The following is a 22,916-nucleotide window of genomic DNA, read 5'->3' on the forward strand; positions in this document are numbered from 1 at the left end:
TAGATAAGAGGCGACTTTGAATGATTTCCGTGAGAGCAGGTGCCCGTTGTGAGTGCGTTGTAATGGCCCGAGCAGGCACAGTAGCTGATGCGGCAGGAGACGGAGTCAAAATTTTCACTTGCCAAGGATCTAAGATTTTGGACGAGAGCGATTGAGAGGGAGATATCCAGGGGTGCAAGTCCTACATGAGGCGTGTGTAATGGCATTGCGACAAGGGCGGCCAACAATAGGTTGGTCATCACATGGGCAAGTGGTTGGGGATGAGCCAGACAAACCCGCAAGTGAGTTGCGTGCAACAGAGAGAAAGAGAAAGAGCGCGCAAGGTGGTGTAAATTTTATTTTTATTTTTTGTTTTTTCCCTTTTTATTAACCTCTTATGAGGTGGTTCCTACCTGTATTCATGAGAGTGTGGCATGATAAAGTTCAAGATCAAAATTGCACTTCAAAAATTTCTCGCAATCCATAATCAAAATTCGCTAAGCTTGCACAAATAGAACAAGTTTCGTATTCCTCCTTGATATCATACTTCATACGCAATAATGAGCCAAAATTCTCACAATGATTTAAGTTTGAAATCCATCTCGAATTTACATTGTTGTTCAAGAGCAATGCTTCACAAGTTAATCCCAAAGCATAATTAGTCATTGGTTTGCATTGAATCCAAGCAAGATTATACAAGTTCTTCCATTCATTGTCCATTTTGCTTCCATTTGATGATCCATACACATCAAAATGGATTGGAACGCACAAGGAATTATGGGGTTGAATTTGAATTTGATTGGATCGATCACAAAATGCACACAAGCTTCGTTAATGGACGATTTCTCACATATGCAAATTCGATCCCATATATCAATCATTGCAATTTGAGTTACTCATACCACTCTCCATAATTACGCAGACCAAATTGGCACAAAACATTGGCCAATTCAAACACGATTTTTAATCATTGCAAAATTAATCGCTCATATCTCAAAACCCTAACATTCAAACCCCTCGGATTTGTCATTTTTTGTTTGCATGGCTACTCATGAGTGATTTTGGCATTGGCAAATGCACATATCATTGAAATTCTTACCATTTCCAATCAATTAAACATACACGACAATGGTATTACACAAAATCATCCCCAATTGCATATCAATTGAGTCATCAATGATGCACACACCAATCTTTTGTTGGTGAACATTAATTGAGCAATCTATCTCAACACTTGACCCAATTTGTGATACCAATATCAACTATTTGGCCAAATCATCATCATAATTGGTAAAAGATACCAATTATTCATTCACAAATTGGATTGTACATGCCGTTGATTGGCACACACACCCAAATTTAGGCCAAAAAAATTATGCAATTCACCAACCGATTTCACATTGCAATGCACAAATTGCAAACTCAATCTAGCATAAAGGAATGCATGCATGCTTAATTTCTAAAAATTTAGCACTATTTTTACCCAATCAAGTAATGCACACACTCAAAATCAAGCACAAATGATCAAATTTGGCTCAATTGGAAATGCATTTAGGCTTACAACTAATGATTGCACATACTTTTTATGAACATTTCACAATCAAAAATCATTTAGGTGCCCTAATTGACCATCAATCATAGAAAATCAAGTAGTCTTGGATGAACACATACACTCAATCTTTGCCCAATTTTTTGGCAATTAGGCTTATACAATGGTTGAATTAGCCTTACACATCATTTACGTGATTGCATACTCATGTATCATCAATTTTATCAATTCCTATGCATGCACACACTCAAGATTAAGTGCACCAACATTTGAATTTTTTGACAGTTTTTTCTCCTCTTTGGTGCATGCACACACACAATGATTTTTATGCACACACATGAATTCTTGATGAGAATTAAGATACATAAAAAGTTCATTAGTCAAAATTTGACCATCAATTTCATTCCAAGTGAATCAAATTAGGTGCAAAGTGTAGGTCAATTGAACTACACACCTAATTTTAGCAAATAATTAGCACACATTGAATCACATTAATCAATCAAGAATTGACATGAACAAGTGAGTGCATTTACTTTGTAATTACACTCCAAGCTACATTAGGAAAAATATGGACTCTCCTTGGGCCTTTTTGATTAGTGAAGGCTTAAGGGAGAACCAATGAGAACGCTCTTGGGATATCACCTATAGGGGGAGGAATGGTAGGGGTGCAGCCTAATTGTCTCCCTCTTCAATGCTTGGTTCTTAGAGAGAGGTGGGAGGTAGGCTAGGGGGGGGGGTAAGTAGGAGGAGAGAGGTGTCATAAAAGAGGGAGGGACCCCCCAAAAAAAAACGCGCATGCTTAAAAACCCAAAAAATTGAAAATTTTTTAAAAGTTCCAAAGTTGACCCATTTGCCTCCAAAACTGCCCCAAAACATAAACTAACTTTAAAAAGTCAATTTTTCCCCCAAAATCCACTTTTCTCTCTCTTCCTCATTACTTTTCTCTCCCACACTCTCCCTCTTCTCCCTCCTCCCATTCTCTCTCTACAGTCAAGGCAGCCATAGCCAAAATCTTTCTACCACTCTCTTTCTCTCTCTCCATAGCTCCCCCTTCTCTCACACCTCCATCAACCCTCTATAGTCCCACACTCCATAGCCCACAGCTCCACTATCCTCTCTACCTCTCACTCCTCTCTTTCTCTATCTCCACTGTCAAAGCCACCATATCCACCATAGGCAGCTCACCTCACCCTCCCCTCAGCTCCTCATTCTCTCTCCACAGTACTCAACTCTTTCAAATCCCTTCCTAAGCCCAACTTCCCAAGCATGTCCACGCATAGACGGCCCAAACCAAAGATAGAGGAGATTGTGTTGCACAACACAAAAGACTCAGAGGGGGTATGGATCCCACAAGTGTTCAAGAAGGGTGCATGGATCAACATGCAACCGTCACGTGCTGGACCTCATCGCCTACGGTGTCGAGGCGTATTGGAACGTCATTGGAAGGGCCGGCTATTGACATTCAAAGAAACAAAGTCTGGAATGGTGGCCATCGTGCAACACGTCTACAGTGCAGCTAAGCTCCACCTCAAGAGAGCTTCTACTCAATTTGCACCTCATTGTAAGTTTTCATGGTTTAGCTATCCCATGCATATGTCATGTTTACGTTTATGTGATCATTATGTTTAACTAAGGACATTTGTAAAGATGTTTTTCCATCCAGCTTAGTTGAGGAGCAGCCGCTTGAGTGCCTCTCAGGCACGTTCATGGTTGTGCATGCTCACATTGGGGAGCGTATGTTTCCTAATGTTTCATCGAAAAAACTTATCGAGCAGCGAATATTCATGTACTCCCACAAGTACGTGGTGCCGAAGTCAAGCCAAAGCTATGGTAGGTTAGAAGCCGTGGAGACACCCTCATTGCAGAGTGTAGAATGGCCAACTCCAGACCATTGGGCTTTGCTTTCTTTCAAGCGCAAGGTGCTGCAAGATTTCCAAGGGTCCCAAAAGTTTGGTAAGGCAACCAGATCGGTGGGTCTCAGTTGGCATTGTCCCATTCATTTGTTTGTGCATGCATTCCGCTCTCTACCGATTGTAGAAACACCAACAATGTTTGTTTGCAAAGAAGTTGACATAGATGCAATGGACACCATTCTAGGTGTCAATTGGGGCTATGTTGACGGTTTTCATGATGGTGACCGTTATAAGTGCAATGTGTCCCCCACACAGCTTTGCCTTCGGTATTGGAAAGCAAGGTGCACCTTGTATGCACGGTTTAGCTATGAGAGGTGGATGCACAAACGTGGCAAATGGATACCCTTGCAGCTAACAGCCGAAGAGATTCAATCCTTTGAAATTCGTGTCCGCATGCCCAATAACGAGGTGGAGGTGGTTGCAGTGAATCCGCGTTGGACTCTTGCCAATCCTTGGGAAAACTTTGTCATAATGGGATTCGAGGATGTCGGTAATGCAAGTTTCAAACTAGAACAACGCAAGGTCTGCTTTGTGCTTCCTTAGCTACCTTTTCTTATTTTCTGTGGGTTTTTGTATTTTGATTGCCAATTATTGGTTGTATAGATTGGAAGGCGGATGGAGGCCACTATGCTTGTTTACAAAGATTGGGCTACAGACGAAATCATCTTGTCTAAGTGAATTAGCTTGTAACTTTAATCGTTTATATATTGGATATTTTATTAAAGATTTTGAAAAGTTTTAAGGTGTTGTACTTGATTTTGTACTTGAGTTTTAAGGTGGTGTAAATTTATTTTTTAAATCCATATTTTTTATTTTTTTTGAGATAGAATATGTCTATATAAGGAGGACCACCTCCTCATTTCACCATTTTCATCCCAGCATTGCAGAGAGACCTAGCATACCCAATCACGCAAAGAGAAGACATGGCTGCTACTAGTGCTTTAGATGCATTCCTTACTAAGGTTGGGCATGCAAATCGCCCTGAGCTTCAAGCATTTTTCACAACCCAACCCGATTTGGAAACCGCCTTGACCCTCCACTCTCAATCTCTTGAGCACATTACTTCATACATTTCCACGTGCATGGGGAGATTCATTGTTGAGTTACCAAACTGACCTGGGCAATGGGTCCCTGAAGGCCTTCTCCACCACATCTACCAAGGGGACAGGCCATTTCATCAGCGGCTTGCACGCTTTACCACCATAGCACAACCCGCCGGACAATATGCGCGGCTTGAAGCTGATGATGTGCGAGCAATGCGTAAGGGAAGGATCGAAAACACTTTTTTCTCTGTTCAGGCCATAATGATCTTCCTCCTTCACGAGTGCCCAGCAGGCCTTGACGTAGTGCTATCTCACTTGCAGATCGGCGGGGTATTGGCTAATGTGAAGGACCCCAAGCCCGCGGCCATTGACTAATCCGCAGAGGAGAGGACGCTTGCCTTGACCTACCCTGTAGGGATTCAAGGCCTCTTGGAGGCCTCTCCATCAGTCGATTCATCCTCCGGACCGCCAGAAGGAACCACCACTCGGTATTCCATCCCTGAGGTAGAGATTACCCGCTTCTCCTCCATTGTGGTGGGTGGGGAGGAGTTTGTGTTTATGCACGATCTGGAGAAATCCTTTGAGCTTCGCATGGATGAGTGTTTCGCCATCCTCAATGCCCATGGAAAGTTTGAGCTTGATACCACCACCTCCCATGACGATGATCTCCTACTGCCCATGGGGAATACTTTGGCGGACACAGTGGCGATTCCACAAGCCGAGGTGGCAGCGGCCAAGCAAGCCAAGGTCTCTGAGGGGGATTTTGTGGCCGTGCAAGCCATGTGTTTGGCTAAACGCGCAAGAGTGGATTCACCACCACCTGCTGCAACACCTGTTTTGCTTGATCCAAAGGGGAAGTCAAGCGTGGATCTTTACTTGCACCCAGATGCCGATGAGGAGGATCGTAGACAAGAGGTATAGATGCTCACTTACATTTGATTGTTACAAATGATTTTGTTAATGTTATATCATAATTCTGTTCCATATCTCAGAAAGCCTATGTTCTGCAGGATGTTCTGGAGGTTGACGCCTGGGCGCAACGGTCAGGGAGGAGGAGGACGCCGTTCGGACCTCAAGCGGCACTTGCTCACTACCTCAGCACACTTCCCACTGGTGTCGTGGTGTTTGTCCATGCCAACTACTCTCCCAATGGTCGCTACAACATTTTTGCTCTCCGTTCACTCTCCAAGGCGTTGTGTTTAACAACACTTGCCCAAATGGCCAACTTTGTAGTGCTTGTAAAGAAAGATTTTGCAATATCCACTTTCGGTGTAAACTTTCGCGGGCGCCTTATTGCCCATGTTGGCATGAACCAAGCTGTAGGGGTTAATGACACCCAAGAAATCACAACCACTTTACTTAATAGGGAGCCACCCCAAAAGGCCAAGCGCCAGAAAATTGTAATTAGAAAGATCCTAAAGCAAAAGCCGGATATCATGTAAAGCATTGATTTCTTTAATGAAACTACTTTTTGTTGTCTATGACTCTCTTTCTTGCAAGGTTTTGAATTTCTTATATGTTGGGATTCCATTGTGTATGAGAAGCACCATAATTTTTGCTATGACTACTAAAGGGTTTGGCAGGCATTAAAATTTTAAAAATGTATACTTTGTTATATCTAGGCTTCCAAAGTTATGTATGTGCCTAGTAAAGGGCTTGGAAGTCCCTAAAAAATGCTACCACAAGGGCGCGCATTAGGGCTTTCCATCAGCAGATGAAGTGTGCAAATGCGCGCCCTTGTGGCAGATTAAATTGGACACATCTAAGAGCATACCCAAGTACAAAACAAAGTTTCAAGGCATTAATACCCAGTTACAAAAGAGAAACACATGGATACCCAGGTAACCTTAAGCCCATCTTGCCCCAGATACCTAAAGATGTATTAACAAACCACAAAACTGTGGCAATATCTAAACCCTTCTTGGAGAATAGGAGCATATCCAGTTACAAAACAGAGTGAGAAGACAATAATACCCAGCTGCAAAACAGGAAGACATGGATACCCAGGTAACCTTAAGCCCATCTTTCCCCAGATACCTAAAGTTGTATTAACAAACCACAAGAGTAAACTTTGTGGCAATATCTAAGCCCTTTCTGGAGTTTAGGACTGACATGGACTAATGGGGGATGAATTCCAGCAGCATCTATGCTAATTGAAGCATTGAAGCAAACAAAACATACTTATTCCTTGTCAAAATTGTCTGGAAACCACTGGAGAGTGTCAGCAAAGCACTAGGAGAGGCTACCACAAGGGCGCGCATTATGTCCATCCATAGGCCTCTGGAAGCCCCAAATGCACGCCCTTGTGGCAGCCAACTTGGGGGCATTCCAAGCCATTTTGAACACTTTGTAGATTTTTTTGCCATGCAATAGTGAGTCACATAGCATGGATACATCAGGAAGTGCATGCCCCACTTAGCCAAGGTGCTAAACGTAGGCAATTTTTCACAATAACAAGTTAATGGCTACATACATACAATAGAAGGTAGACAAAACTTGAACCACTGCTACATTGCATGGTGCACAATTAAAACAATACAATGCACACTGAGGTATACAATAAAAGACGCTTATATTCAAATTCTTCCCAATACAATGCACAGAGTGGGATATAGAATCAAAAGACGCTTGTATTCAAATTCTTCCCAATCTTGGAGTTCCGTAAATACAAAAAGGTTGATGCCTAATTACAAGCTACTCCTCATGGCGCAAACGGCGAGCAAGCTGCATATCCTTGGGCATAATGGTTACACGCTTTGCATGGATGGCACAGAGGTTAGAATCCTCGAATATGCCAGTTAAATATTTCTCTGCTGCCTCTTGGACTCCCTCTATGGCCACGGCGCCCATCCGAAACTGAGTGTTGTACAATTGCAAAACCTCCCTGCATAGCCTTGCAAAAGGGGCCCTCCGAATCAAGAGCTCGGTGCTCTTTTGATAGTGTCGAATATCCGCAAAAGCACGGTTGCGCTTTCGTACCTTCTGAGGTCGACGTGGAGGTGCATTTTTGGCACGAGTCGGGGCAGCTTGCTTCCTCTTCTTGTAGACAATGCTCTTTCTCTTTTTTTTCTACACAGGCACTTCCAACACCTCATATCGGATTCCACCCACTCTCCATCTAATTCGTGCTCTTCACTATCGATCGGATGTGATGGTGTAGGTCCACTCCCTTTAGGAAGTGTCTTACCCCCAATAGACATGTGAGCCTGATAAGTTTGTATTTGGATGCCAACCCATGGGGTATCTTCATCCGTTTGTGTCTGTTCGGAGCCTTCTGACGACTGCTTTTGGCTGTTTGTTTCTTTGCCCTGGTCGCTCTTATCCTCCCTATTGCCATCAGAATCGTTGGAGTCCGATGAATAGACAACAAGACGATGCTTCCGTCTCTCTTTTGCTGCTGTAGAGGACTAGCCATGCTGATTTGAAGCTCCAGCTTCTTCTGTGTGGACTTCACCTTGAGCTTGTGAAGTTTCAGCTTCTGTTGTTGTACCTTTGAGTCGTTGGCCATCCGGCCCCTCTGGATATGCAATCCTAGCAATTTGTTTTGTTCGTGCCATGGTTGCACCTAGTAGGGAAGATGACAAAATGAGCCCCTTCAACCTTTAAATAGGTTTTTTTGAGATTTGGGCCCTTTCACACTATGAAATTTGTTTCTTTTCCCTGGTCGCTCTTATCCTCCCTGTTGCCATCAGAATCGTTGGAGTCCGATGAATAGACAACAAGACGATACTTCCGTCTCTCTTTTGCTGCTGTAGAGGACTAGCCATGCTGATTTGAAGCTCCAGCTTCTTCTGTGTGGACTTCACCTTGAGCTTGTGAAGTTTCAGCTTCTGTTGTTGTACCTTTGAGTCGTTGGCCATCCGGCCCCTCTGGATATGCAATCCTAGCAATTTGTTTTGTTCGTGCCATGGTTGCACCTAGTAGGGAAGATGACAAAATGAGCCCCTTCAACCTTTAAATAGGTTTTTTTGAGATTTGGGCCCTTTCACACTATGCCCTTACTGAGGTTGGGCATGCAAATCGCCCTGAGCTTCAAGCATTTTTCACAACCCAACCTGATTTGGAAACCACCTTGACCCTCCACTCTCAATCTCTTGAGCACATTACTTCATACATTTCCACGTGCATCGGGAGATTCATTGTTGAGTTACCAAACCGACCAGGGCAATGGGTCCCTGAAGGCCTTCTCCACCACATCTACCAAGGGGACAGGCCATTTCATCAGCGGCTTGCACGCTTTGCCACCATAGCACAACCCGCCGGACAATATGTGCGGCTTGAAGCTGATGATGTGCGAGCAATGCGTAAGGGAAGGATCGGAAACACTTTTTTCTCTGTTCAGGCCATAATGATCTTCCTCCTTCACGAGTGCCCAGCAGGCCCTGATGTAGTGCTACCTCACTTGCAGATCGGCAGGCTATTGGCTGATGTGAAGGACCCCAAGCCCGCGGCCATTGACTCCTCCGCAGAGGAGAGGACGCTTGCCTTGACCTACCCTGTAGGGATTCAAGGCCTCTTGGAGGCCTCTCCATCAGTCGGTTCATCCTCGGGACCGCCAAAAGGAACCACCACTCGGGATACCATCCCTGAGGTAGAGATTACCCGCTTCTCCTCCATTGTGGTGGGTGGGGAGGAGTTTGTGTTTATGCACGATCTGGGGAAATCCTTTGAGCTTCGCATGGATGAGTGTTTCGCCATCCTCAATGCCCATGGAAAGTTTGAGCTTGATACCACCACCTCCCATGACGATGATCTCCTAATGCCCATGGGGAATACTTTGGCGGACACAGTGGCAATCGCACAAGCCGAGGTGGCAGCGGCCGAGCAGGCCAAGGTCTCTGAGGAGGATTTTGTGGCCGTGCAAGCCATGTGTTTGGCTAAATGCGCAAGAGTGGATTCACCACCACCTGCTGCAACACCTGTTTTGCTTGATCCAAAGGGGAAGTCAAGCGTGGATCTTTACTTGCACCCGGATGCCGATGAGAAGGATCGTAGACAAGAGGTATAGATGCTCACTTACATTTGATTGTTACAAATGATTTTGTTAATGTTATATCATAATTATGTGCCATATCTCAGAAAGCCTATGTTCTGCAGGATGTTCTGGAGGTTGACGCCTGGGCGCAACGGTCAGGGGGGAGGAGGACGCCGTTCGAACCTCAAGCGGCACTTGCTCACTACCTCAGCACACTTCCCACTGGTGTCGTGGTGTTTGTCCATGCCAACTACTCTCCCAATGGTCGCTACAACATTTTTGCTCTCCGTTCACTCTCCAAGGCGTTGTGTTTAACAACACTTGCCCAAATGGCCAACTTTGTAGTGCTTGTAAAGAAAGATTTTGCAATATCCACTTTCGGTGTAAACTTTCGCGGGCGCCTTATTGCCCATGTTGGCATGAACCAAGCTGTAGGGGTTAATGACACCCAAGAAATCACAACCACTTTACTTAATAGGGAGCCACCCCAAAAGGCCAAGCGCCAGAAAATTGTAATTAGAAAGATCCTAAAGCAAAAGCCGGATATCATGTAAAGCATTGATTTCTTTAATGAAACTACTTTTTGTTGTCTATGACTCTCTTTCTTGCAAGGTTTTGAATTTCTTATATGTTGGGATTCCATTGTGTATGAGAAGCACCATAATTTTTGCTATGACTACTAAAGGGTTTGGCAGGCATTAAAATTTTAAAAATGTATACTTTGTTATATCTAGGCTTCCAAAGTTATGTATGTGCCTAGTAAAGGGCTTGGAAGTCCCTAAACAATGTTGCCACAAGGGCGCGCATTAGGGCTTTCCATCAGCAGATGAAGTGTGCAAATGCGCGCCCTTGTGGCAGATGAAATTGGACACATCTAAGAGCATACCCAAGTACAAAACAGAGTGACAAGGCATTAATACCCAGTTGCAAAAAAGAAACACATGGATACCCAGGTAACCTTAAGCCCATCTTGCCCCAGATACCTAAAGATGTATTAACAAACCACAAAACTGTGGCAATATCTAAACCCTTCTTGGAGAATAGGAGCATATCCAGTTACAAAACAGAGTGAGAAGACAATAATGCCCAGCTGCAAAACAGGAAGACATGGATACCCAGGTAACCTTAAGCCCATCTTGCCCCAGATACCTAAAGTTGTATTAACAAACCACAAGAGTAAATTTTGTGGCAATATCTAAGCCCTTTCTGGAGTTTAGGACTGACATGGACTAAGGGGGGATGAATTCCAGCAGCATCTATGCTAATTGAAGCATTGAAGCAAACAAAACATACTTATTGCTTGTCAAAATTGTCTGGAAACCACTGGAGAGTGTCAGCAAAGCACTAGGAGAGGCTGCCACAAGGGCGCGCATTATGTCCATCCATAGGCCTCTGGAAGCCCCAAATGCGCGCCCTTGTGGCAGCCAACTTGGGGGCATTCCAAGCCATTTTGAACACTTTGTAGATGTTTTTACCATGCAATAGTGAGTCACATAGCATGGATACATCAGGAAGTGCATGCCCCACTTAGTCAAGGTGCTAAACGTAGGCAATTTTTCACAATAACAAGCTAATGGCTACATACATACAATAGAAGGTAGACAAAACTTGAACCAGTGCTACATTGCATGGTACAAAATTAAAACAATACAATGCGCACTGGGGTATACAATAAAAGACGCTTATATTCAAATTCCTCCCAATACAATGCACAGAGTGGGATATAGAATCAAAAGACGCTTGTATTCAAATTCTTCCCAATCTTGGAGTTCTGTAAATACAAAAAGGTTGATGCCTAATTACAAGCTACTCCTCATGGCGCAAACGGCGAGCAAGCTGCATATCCTTGGGCATAATGGTTACACGCTTTGCATGGGTGGCACAGAGGTTAGAATCCTTGAATATGCCAGTTAAATATTGCTCTGCTGCCTCTTGGACTGCCTCTATGGCCACGGTGCCCATCCGAAACTGAGTGTTGTACAATTAAAGGGGCCCTCTGAATCAAGAGCTCGGTGCTCTTTTGATAGTGTCGAGTATCCGCAAAAGCACGGCTGCGCTTTCGTACCTTCTGAGGTCGACGTGGAGGTGCATTTTTGGCACCAGTCGGGGCAGCTTGCTTCCTCTTCTTGTAGACAATGCTCTTTCTCTTTTTTTTCTGCACAGGCACTTCCAACACCTCATAATCGGATTCCACCCACTCTTTATTTGATTCGTGCTCTTCACTATCGACCGGATGTGATGGTGTAGGTCCACTCCCTTTAGGAAGTGTCTTACCCCCAATAGATATGTGACCCTGATAAGTTTGTATTTGGACGCCAACCCATGGGGCATCTTCATCCGTTTGTGTCTCTTCGGAGCCTTCTGACGGTTGCTTTTGGCTGTTTGTTCCTTTCCCCTGGTCGCTCTCATCCTCCCTGTTGCCATCAGAATCGTTGGAGTCCGATGAATAGACAACAAGACGATGCTTTCGTCTCTCTTTTGCTGTTGTAGAGGACTGGCCATGATGAATTGAAGCTCCAGCTTCTTCTGTGTGGACTTGACCTTGAGCTTGTGAATTTCCAGCTTCTGTTGTTGTACCTTTGAGTCGTTGGCCATCCAGCCCCTCTGGATATGCAATCCTAGCCGTTTGTTTTGTTCGTGCCATGGTTGCACCTAGTAGGGAAGATGACAAAATGAGCCCCTTCAACCTTTAAATAGGTTTTTTTGAGATTTGGGCCCTTTCACACTATGCGGCCAATTGAGTGAAACTCAAATAAAGCAATTGAATTGAACAACTAAACTTGGATCATGCGAACGGCTGACGCGACGCCCAAACGCTGCCTTTTCAATATTTAGTTGCACGCCAAGCTTCGTGGCCGAGGGACGCTTGCGAGCGTTTCCACTTCTCGGATGCTGCAGTACGGGAAGCGTTGCGTAACTGCTTTGCTAACATCGATTCTCTTGCTTTCTCAATAGTACGAGTTCTCCCAAAGGTGTGCCTAAAAAACCAATTAAACATCTCTTGGAGGTAGTTGGAGTGTGAACTACCACCACCATGCCAAGTATTCTTGAAGTAGACTCCTTTTGCTCGATAGTGGGACTTCTCCATGCCTTGTGTACTCCATATATCAAGCGAACCATAGCGGTCCATGAAGTATGCACCATGCGCATAGAGAATGTGCTAAAAGAACCAAAAAGGAGATAAGCGAATAGAAAAGTTACATTTTCAAACATTGCATATGTATTAAGTCCGTTAAAACAAACCATGTAGTGTGTAATCTTGCTTTCAGACCATCCGTCCTTAGCGGCCTTTGTGAATTCATAAAGCACCTTCTTGAACTCCTCTCGCTGCTCAACGGTGGTGCTTGAAAGATTCATCAATTGCACAACCTTTTGAAAGGATGACCATACTAGCTTGCATTGGTTAGCAACCTCCACATTGGGATCTTTGTCTGTCGTGCATGAACACAAATCTTTCCACAACTCCCACCGCTTCTCACTCGCTAGATCGACACTTGCCTTGGATACCTTCATTGGAGACTTTGACATCTTCTTGAAAAATCGACGTGCTTTGGCTCCATTCATGGAAACCTTCTATGCCACCTCATATGTCTTCTCCCTACAAGTCTCTGCTACAATGTTCACCCTTGATCAGTGACATCCAATCTCATTAAGGAGCGTCTCCACCCCCTGCAAGGAGTCTTTTGACCGTTGAAGGGGCTTCATTGTGAAAGCATAATCAATGTGATGCTTTAAGATCCTATCAAATATTTGCATAAACGCATGCAATGTGCAAAAGTGAACATTGTTGAGGGAGAAGGGAATTATGGGGTTCCACCCAGGATCTTTGCTATCCCTATTGGGCACCTGCAGCATATCACATGAAAGAACCGAACTTTGCCACTCCCTATTTATATGGTCATCATTATCATCGTCCTGACCTTCCACTTGAGTTGCTCGACTTGTTTTGTGCCCTTTCGTACAGAATGGACAGGGAAGTAAAGAATTTGCACCTTGTTTGCATCCAAGCATGCACTTTATGGTCTTTAGATCACCACCTAAATGCCATTCAACATCAAACTCCCCACGTCCTGGAACCATGAGCTTCTCACCGTTTATTTGAGCTTTAATGACCTCTGTGACCCATGGGATTCTACTGAAAATCCATGCAAGGACTTCATGTGTCTCTTTCGGAACTTCAATTGCACCAAGCCACCATATATCCTTCTCTGATTTCACACTAAAAGAGGGCTTTGTTGCTTCACTCGATCTGCAAGATTTCTTGGCATAAGCTAAGGCTTCATTCATAAGCGTGATGCTCATTCTCTCCAACTTTCTCCCTTTAACAATTACACACTCATCCAACTTCAGCACGAACACAAGCTTGCCTTCAAGAACTGCCAACAACATAAAGCCTCAGAATGCATGTTATGACACATCATAGAGCATGTAGGCAACTCTAAACTAACCTGCATCACTCAAATTGTAGAAAACAGCCATGGACTACTGCAATCGTATCAAGTCCACAAAGATATTGTTGAATTTGGTGTAAACAAACCCTTCGGTCCGCAACACACTGTTAGAAACAGCACCGCTTCCCTTCCCACGGCCCTTCCTTCCTTGTGATTTGCTACGGAGCGGCTGAAGAGGCATCGTGTCTTCAATATACAAGTAGTCCCCTAATCGGTGAACAACATCTTCATTTGACACCTTCTTGGCAATCTGCACTCTGTGAGGAAGTGGGAATAGGTTTTCCGTGACTCCTCGACTTCTTAATGTGTCTTTTAACACTTGATGTATTGCTTGATAGCCCTTGGTACTAATCCCAACAGCATCACAAATATCCTGAACATCTAGATCAGTGACAATATTAGAAAAATCTCTAAGAACTCTCTTAGTGATTGCGTCTTTCAAGTGTTTTGCCTCTGGAGCATCAAGCATCCCAATAAAATCCTCTTTGTTGAAACAAGAACGAAGAAAAGTAGCCCTAGCTGACGCATTCTCGCCGCCGCACGTTTCTTGGATGAAGTTCCTATTGCCCAAAACAACAATGATGAGCCGTATTAAACTTAAACAACATGAGGGATAGAACATGTTACCTCATAGCTGTCACCCTTTGTTTTCTTGCACCTCCGCGTGGTGCAAGAGTCTGAATTTCGGACAACTCTAGTTTCCTCACCCTACCTCCCATGGGAGTACTCTTCATGTGTGAAAGAGTATCCTTAAGCTTTTTAATTACATTTTCCTTGGTTGTGATGGTGCTCTTTGCCTCCTCAAGCGCACTAGTAGCTGTTTGCATCTGAGCTTGAAGATTGTGGAAACTCCCATTGAGCAACTGCCAATGACGCAAGTAGATCTCGGACCGCGCAATCTCGTGTTTGTTGAGTCTCTTGCAGTAGCCCAACAAACCTTGCTCTCCATTTCCAACGTATTGCAACAGTGATGGAATGTTTGTAAAAGACGGATGAACATTGAGAGAAGGATCCTTTGGATACAAGCATCCGTCTATCGAGAGATCCACACTCTTCTCCCCTTGAGCGCGGCGTTCATTGGCTGAAGGTAATGTACCCAAGCATGTTTTCTTTGTCGGAACATACTCTTGAGGTAGGCGTAGGAAAAGCCCTGGAGACCTACCGCGTGAAGAGCTTGCCGGGACATTGGTCATGTCGTCAAGAGGCATTGTAGGATGGAGAGATGGAGCTTGAAGGATGGAGAGATAGAGCTTGTAGGTTGGAGAGATGGAGCTTGAAGGATGGAGAGATGGGTGCGTAGGTGCAGCAGCAGGTGCAGGTGCAAGGGGGATGGGTGTAGGAGAGGAGCTTAGATTAGGAGAGAGAGTTTTCAATTTTGGGAGGAATTTTCTAAAAGTTTGGAGGGAGTCAAAAAATGTTGAATTTTGAGTAATTTAACTTAAAAATCTTTTTTTTATTATGTGTATATGTTGGGGGTACTTTTTAGGGGGGAATAGAGTTTTTTTGAAAGTTTTTGAAAAAAGTCATTTTTTTTACCTCTTTGACCCACGGATTTGCTTAGGTGGCGTGGGAGAGTTAAGAGGCCACTTACAAGTTGGCCAAAAAGGTAGAGAGAGAAGACCCCCTACCCCCCTACTTTTCAAATGGTTTACCCCCCCCCTTCCCTACTTTTTAAATGGTTACCCCCCCCCCCCTTCCCCCTACCTTTTTAGGGGTCAAAGGTGGAGGAGACCCTACCAAAATAGCCCCATTCAAAGCCTTTGTCCCCCTTAATCTTGGCAGGCTTCCTTTAAATTAGGGATTCTTACAAGGCCCATGGAGAGTCCATTTTTTTCCTAATGATTCCTTTGCTCCACATGGACGCATCATCGTACACACAAGTGTGTGCACCATCAAATCGGCTCCAAAATTGACCATTGTACATCAAAAATCAAACACTCAAATCATCAAATTAGACATAAATTAGCACAATTAACTTGATTAAAATGATGATTCCACCTCTAAAAAAGGAGATTTAACATCATTACACTTCAATGTTAGTGGTTAGATTAGCAAATTTAATCAACAATTAGTAAAAATTAGCATGAAATTAGTACAATTAGCATGGAATTGAAGCGAAATTAGTAAGGGTTAGTATGAAACTAGTGAAATTGGGGGTGGAATTGGGATTTTGGGGTATTCATAACTCAACATTAGCATCAATTTCTTGCACATAATCATCAAATCACACCAAAATTGAGTTACACACACTCAAAAATCAAGAAATTAGTAGTGAAATTACTCTATTCTACACATCTAAACTCACTAGCTTAACTTATCGATCCCTGGCAACGGCGTCAAATGTTGGGAGGAGTTGTAGCAACGACGTAATCGTAACCCACACAAAATTATCAAATCCGTGGAGTAGCAACCCGGCTAGGGCATGGAAGCATGAGCATCGGGCGGATGAATAGAAATAGAGGATTCAAAAGATCACCTCTCCAATGCAAGTAGAGATTAGCCATGGCAAGACTAACTCTAAACCTACTCTAATCACTAATCAATCAACTCCTACACACATCGAGTCCATCAAAGTCCGACTTACCACAGACTAGAAACCTCAAGCAGACTAATGATAAGCACGCACTAAACATCAATAGCTAGTCACACGAGGTGAATGGTGCTAGATTTTCATAAAACCTATCTACACACAAGCAAACAATAGTGCACACACACTAATTACAAGAGTTAAGAACCAGCTTAATCAACCTAATTAGTGATGCTAAATATCACAAATCGAATACTTATAGAAGAATAGGAGTGGTTAATAGCAAGAAGTACATACATCTCTCAAATCTAGAATAATGAAAGTGTAATACTACTTCATGACATAATGAAACATAGAGAAAAAGTGACTAATGAAAAAATAGGGATTATATTAATTAAGAAGAGCTTACTCTAATTACAATTGTTAGCACTAGCCTCTTAAGAATGGGTATTAAGCTCAAGGCTAGGCCATAGAGTGAACACTTAAGAGAGACAGAGAGCTCTCAAAAGTGGATCCTCAAGAGTGGATACTCAAGAATGAAGCCTCCTTGCATAAAGGCTTCCTTTTAAAGACTTTCACCACAATCCCTTCTACTTGGGTTTAAGCTTGATCCCTCTAACTACCATATACAACTTTGGAACTCCAAGTGAGCCCAAGACTTATACAAAGTGAGTGGGAAATATTGTTGCCTCCATAGCATATCTCCCGCTTGATGCATATTCGGTGTAGCATGTGTTAGCCACTGCTAATATTGTCGTGTAGCTCTTGTCGAGGCTAGCGCAATGGTGGAGTCAAATCTACAATGCTATAAACCGGCGAGCGGGGAGTAGCGACAGGATTCATTATTCATGAAGCTCACGCTCTCTCTCTTCCTCTCTCACACACAGTCGACGGCAGCTTAAATCTTATGATTATGATAAAAGTTCTTTTTGACAAAATGACCAAGGTACCTTATATACTAAGGTCACCTAGGTTAACCAAAAATAGAGTTTGAGGGGTCAAATGGCTTGGTATTTACAATCTGGAAGTGCCATTGCACCCTGGCTTCTGCAACTAGACTACCTACTTATTACAATTGATGTTTCTAACCATAATCCGCAGCATTCCATAACTCTCAAAAAATAAGGCTTTTGTTGAGTTGTGTTGTGTTGTTGACCCAGCCGTCAACAGCTATCCATTTTGTCAGATTCCTCATTATTTTCTTGTTGATTTGGTTGTGTATGTTTCTCTTGTGAGCGAAGCCTCAGCTCAAATTTGTGATTGTATTTGGCATATTTCATCCATATGGTGTGAGTTATTTGCCCCATTGGTTTTCTGCCCAAGCTCAATTGTATCTAAGCATCAGAAATCCTCCTCCTTTGAGCTGACTCATGTGTGTGTGTGTGTGTGTGTGTGTGTGTGTGTGTGTGTGTGTGTGTGTGTGTTGAGTAGGAAAATGGAAAGTCTCTCTCCTCTCACTCCATCGGTGTGTTCCTTGTCTCGGTCAAGTGGGTTGTGTAATGCGAGTGGTGCCCCATAGAGCATGTGTGTATTATCCCAAGAGTGTGTGTCGGGTGATTATAGAGGTGTTGTGTGTATTTCCCTCCCGCTCAATGACATTAGCCGAGACAATTGCATCCTTTCAAGAATAGACCAATGACACAAAAAATTACTACAATGTCAACAACTAGCATCATCACGAGCATGATGATTCTAACATGATGAACGAGAATCACATTACACAAAGGATGTACAATGACTCCCTACATACTAGACTACCCCATGCCACTTGCATGATGTATCCGAATGTGGGCACTACATGACGTATTCAGTTTGAGAACCATGCTTATACATCCAAATGTGAACCCATGCATCTAGCTAAGGAAGCCTTGTATGAACCATGACCTGTTGAATCCATTGAGAACTAGGCATGATGTATCTTAGGCAATCCTAGGATGAAATCAGGTTGAAGAGGGCAATTGTTGGGGTCAACCTACTTCCACCCTATGTCTATGTGAACAACCCTTACGGTGCTACTCATACACGCTCTAGTGGAAAGCAACCCTACACTTTGCATGACTATCAATGTGCCACCTCCTATGACTTATACTAGGGCATGTGGCTCAACATGTGGCTTCAGGCTACAAAGTGCTATATAAGCACACACAGCTCATTGTACAAACGACATATGCATCCTATCAATCAACCCACCTACTTTTGTGTTATTTTGTATTTTGATTAATTATGTTATTTTCTTAATTAGCGTGTTGAAATAATGTATTAATTATGAATGCTACCAATTATTATTGCGCCTTAATTCTAGCCTTAAACACATATGGTTGGGTGGTTATTCTATTGCAATGCTCACAAGTTAGAGCTCTCAAGAAGGACTCTCTACGAGAGGCTTTGGACACCTAGGATTTTGGAATTGTTATACCACCCTACATACGTAGTCTTTTTTTTTTCAAGTTCACCATACAAGCCACAATGCATTAATCATCATCTTTTGAACCCATGTTTGTATGTTGTCAGTACTACCAATAACTACTAACTTATGATTTTCCATTCTTACGAGGTTAGGACGATTGGTAGCTTGTATACACACACTATGCGTTCAATTTTTGACATAAAATACAAGTGAATTACTACCTTTAAATTTGAGCATATTAAATGGTAATTTACTTAATGAAGGCGACTTGAATTGAACGTTTTCACTACAAAGTAATCTATTGCAGGCCTCTACTGCCTACTACTACCACATTTTAAAATAAATTACATTACATTGAAATATATCCTCTTTATTCTCCATGCCCCCCTCTACCACCCTCTCCTGATGCACTTGCTATTTTTACACACACACACACACACACACACACACACACACACAGAGAGAGAGAGAGAGAGAGAGAGAGAGAGAGAGAGAGAGAGAGATTGAATTATTGTCCAGAGGTCACATATGACCTATGGAACCAAAAAACCAAACAAAACTTTACATTGATGCTTCTAGATGAAGGCATTAGGTATATATCAGTTAAGGACTGAGGGTCCATTGGCCAGAAGAAAAGAAAAGAACAAAAACTAAGAGGGTTTAGGTGAGGGGGAAGCCGATTTGGGAGTTTGAAACTCTTGAATGACAGCTTTGCCACCTCGATAAACCGTCCATTTTCCTTGTTTGCGGGCTTCGTGCATTTTCTTGAGCTTGCTTTCTTTAGTCTTTAGTTTATTTGTAGTCAATTCTTCAGCGATCAAAAGGTTTTTCCCCTTGAGAAGACAAGATTGGCATAGTAACCGCATTTGCTCTTCTTTGTTCTTGAAGGTGAGGATACACTGCTTAGGTGGCACCTTCGTATGTGTATCGTTGATCCAAGAGATGGTTTCGGGCTTTATGTGAACTGGTTCAAGTATATCATTGAGCTTGGTGATGGCTTCTTCAAGGGTGTCCTCATTGGTGCACCATGGGGAGGGAAGTCCCCTGTCCTGACCTTGAGGCCAAGGGATTCTTGTAGTCGAAACTCTTGTAAGACTGATTGTATCTTATTGTCAATCTTCTTGGTGATGTGCATTAGGAAAATTTGGAGGTCATTTAGAGGGCCATATGAAATAGAGAGAAAATAGAGCGCGTCCAATGAGCTTCAGGGCTACGTTACGTAGGAAAATACGTGGAAAGACTCAAGAAATAAGAAAATACTTTAAAAACTTTCATGAATCTAGGATTGGCATCGTAACTTCTTGGCTTTTACCGAGATGTTAGGTGCATGTGTGGTCCCACTGCTGATATTCTCTTATGGTCATTAACGTACTGGAGGGTGGCCATTAAGCCCGCACAAGATATTGGAATTGTAAAACACTTTCCCTCCATTAGGATACTTCCAAAGTGAATCTCCCTCCACTAAAGCTTTTCTCTCAAAGCTATGGCTTCCACGTCTTCCCGCCCAAGAAGCTCTAGGTGTTTATGGTCTCTCACACCAACTAGCAACACCTGCACTTTGCCTAGAAGGCCAAGTAGTAGCATAACATCAATTACAATATCAACTTCAATAAGTGCAGAGAACCAATGGGTTGGACAAAGGATAAGCAAGGTTCATGGTTCCTAATGCAACCAAGAAGAGCCAAGAGGTCTAGTGCTATCAATGTTTACCGCTCAGCATGGAAGGCCAGAGTGTTGGATTTCAAAGTTGAAATCGGCAAAAGATCTGTAAAGGAAGTTCTTGTTCAGCATGTATTTACCCATCCAGACGTGATAGCAAACGGTGGAAATGTGTCAGATATACATCGACCACGTTGCAATTGTAAGTATTCTTCACATCTCAACTGCATTTGATTTGTCAGTTCACTTATTGATACTCTCAGTTTAACTTTTGTTATATATTTTGCAACGTTTATCCCTCTTCTTATGAGCAATGGCTCCATTCTTCACATCTCAACTACATTAGATTTTTCATTTCACTTATTGATACTCTTAGTTTAACTCTTGTTATATATTTTGCAGATGTTTATCCCTCTTCTTATGAGCAATGGGAGCTTGTGGAGTGCATAATAGGCCTCTTCCTTGTCATTCATACCCACATTGGTTCTCTACATTAAAATTCAGGGAGAACAACCAAAAGCCTAGCTGATGAAGAAATATTTTTATATGACCACTTCTACCAACTCTGCCCAGGGAATAAGAATGGCATGTTGGTGAAAGTGCCTCTACCAACCAACTGGAACACTATGGACTGGCCAGTTCCTGAGGGAACAATGGTGGAGGCAATGCAAAGTAAGATCTACAAGGATATACAAAGGTCTCTACGTAGCTCTATTCCCACCAAACTGGTTAGAATTGCAAACTTTTGTCCTGATGCACTGTTCATAGAGTTGTTTCATAACTACAATATACGTGTTATGAAAACTATGTTCATGTGTAAGTCATTTCAGCAGTCATCCTGTGACAAACTTCTTGACAGAGAATGGTATGTAAAGGAAGAGATTGGCATACGGTGTGAGTTCACGCTTGACACTCTAGTTGTCAAGTACATGATTGCAAGCCAATCATTGTTAGTCTCCTTTTGGTATATGCGAACACAAATGCTCATAGGTAAGTACATTCCTATGGACCAGGTTTCTGCAGGTTTGGAAGACAATCCTGCTGTGGATGTGGAAGTGTTTGATAAAGAGCATGGCCTAATGTTGGTGGTTACAATAAGGGAGCTATGAAGTCTTCTGCAGTTGCGGCACGACATAATTGAAGAGTCAATGGACAGGGACCTTTCAGATTTTTCCTTTTTCCTAGCTGGCCGTAAGCTGATGCGGCGTAGGGAGAAAGATATTTTGTGCAAAGAGTTGGATGGTCGGGTTGAAATAGTGTCAATGTAACAAAGATTCTTGTGAACCCAAGTGTATACGAGTGACTTTCAATACATGAAGTTTTTTGAGCATATTTATCAATTGTGGTCTGTGAATATAAGTGTTCTTGAAATACATTTCTTTAGCCATTGCCACATCTCTCTCTCTCTCTCTCTCTCTCTCTCTCTCTCTCTCTCTCTCTCTCTCAATGTAAGGCATCTTAATTCATTAGAAAGTACAAACTCATCCGTGAACAATGGACTGAGATACAATTTCTGTAAGTATGGAATCAAAATGTCTTCAAGGTAAAAATCAAAGGTATGCCCTTCAAAAGAGGGTGGTGAGATAGTTGTTCCTGATGGATTTAGGTCTCCCTTTTCAGGAGTACCATCAATCAGTAGTGTATTATTTGCATCAAAGGGTACATTGATTTGGCTGAACGGTTTGTACAAAAGATGTAAGTTGGGTTTTTTAGGGTGGTAGTGGCCCTCGATGGTAACACATCTTCTCTAATCATACAAAAAGGAAAAATCTCCCGTATGAACACCGGATACAACGCAAACTATTCTAACTAGTGGCAACAAGTTTTGCGGTTGCACTGAAGACCATACGGCAACTCTCAAGCGCGGAAGAAGAAGCTGAATAAATTCTTTTGTTCGTGGACGAACCACAACTCGACGAGTACCCATGCGAAATTTTTGGAAATCCTCGTAGGTGTCTGTTATACCCAGAGGCAGGCGCATTAGCAGCAATCCATTGATGTCCAAGATAATCAACCTCTGCAAAAGTTGACAAGTACATATAAGTAGTCAGAAGCTGAACATATTTTTCCATACTTGAATAGACATTACCGGAACAACCGTATCTACAGGTAGCAAGGGTCCATACTGGGTCTCTATAGTGTTGTTGTCATTGTTGCTATCCTCTGCTTTTGCTTCGTCGTCGTAGTCATTGTTCTCATCTTCATCAAGGGTCTCCCCCATGGCTCTTTGTGTCTCATGAGTTTGCTTGTCATCCATGGTTTCCTCCAAGGTCTTTTCTTCACCCTCCGTTGGCCGGCTTGCCTCATCCATATCCTTTTGGGACTCCTCCATTGGCCGGATTGCCTCATCCATAGGCCTGCTTTCCTCATCCATGCTTGCGTCATGCAAAGGCCCGATTGCCTCATCCAGGGT

General features: G+C 43.0%; 1 pseudogene; it reads left to right on the plus strand.

Annotated features, from left to right (window-relative positions):
* Positions 1-20,327: 20,327 nt before the first annotated feature.
* Positions 20,328-21,583, plus strand: LOC147434912 (uncharacterized; annotated as a pseudogene).
* The last annotated feature ends 1,333 nt before the right edge of the window (positions 21,584-22,916 follow it).

This window comes from Adiantum capillus-veneris, chromosome 19, assembly GCF_014529385.1.
Source record: "Adiantum capillus-veneris isolate H3 chromosome 19, ASM1452938v2, whole genome shotgun sequence".
Classification (NCBI taxonomy): Eukaryota; Viridiplantae; Streptophyta; class Polypodiopsida; order Polypodiales; family Pteridaceae; genus Adiantum; species Adiantum capillus-veneris.